The sequence below is a fragment of the Salmo salar genome, chromosome ssa01 (genome assembly GCF_905237065.1).
Source record: "Salmo salar chromosome ssa01, Ssal_v3.1, whole genome shotgun sequence".
In the NCBI taxonomy this organism is placed as follows: domain Eukaryota; kingdom Metazoa; phylum Chordata; class Actinopteri; order Salmoniformes; family Salmonidae; genus Salmo; species Salmo salar.
This window is the reverse complement of record NC_059442.1, coordinates 133,284,866-133,285,518: the sequence shown is the minus strand read 5'-3', so window position 1 is coordinate 133,285,518 and position 653 is coordinate 133,284,866.

The window sequence follows — 653 nt, the reverse complement described above, 5'->3', positions numbered from 1 at the left end:
TCCTCATCCTCGGCTCTCTCACATCCTGTTCCATCTGTATCTGCCCGTACGCCTCCACCTTGGCCTAGAATGTAGAGTTAAAGTGCTGGCAGAGCCTCCTGTCAGCCCCGTTCCACTCCAGGGCCTTGGCCCTCAGCTCAAATCCAAAGTCAAAGAAGAGCAGGTTCTTGAGGTAGAATGAGTTGTAGCTCCCAGGGGTGTAGCTCCCTGGGCTCCCGAGTGGCACAGCGGTCTAAGGCACTGCATCTCAGTGCTAGAGGCGTCACTACAGACCCTGGTTTGACTCCAGGCTGTATCACAACCGGACGTGATTGGGAGTCCCATAGGGTGGTGCACAACTGGCCCAGTGTCGTCCGGGTTAGGGTTTGGCCAGGGGTAGACTGTGATTGTAAATAAGAATTTGTTCTTAACTGACTTGCCTAGTTAAATAGGAAGGATGACTCAAACAGCTCTGACGGGTCTTGTAGGATGGTGATATTGGCAGTGTCTACTGAGAGAAGCTTTGCCACCTCATGCCCGTCAAAGCGCATGTGGTTACATATGATGTTGAAACATGCCCCAGGCTGGTAGTCTTTGACCTGGGAGCAAAGGAATGGGGATGGGTAGAAGAAGTAATTTTGTCCATAAGAAAAGGCACATTTTAATCTGTGTTT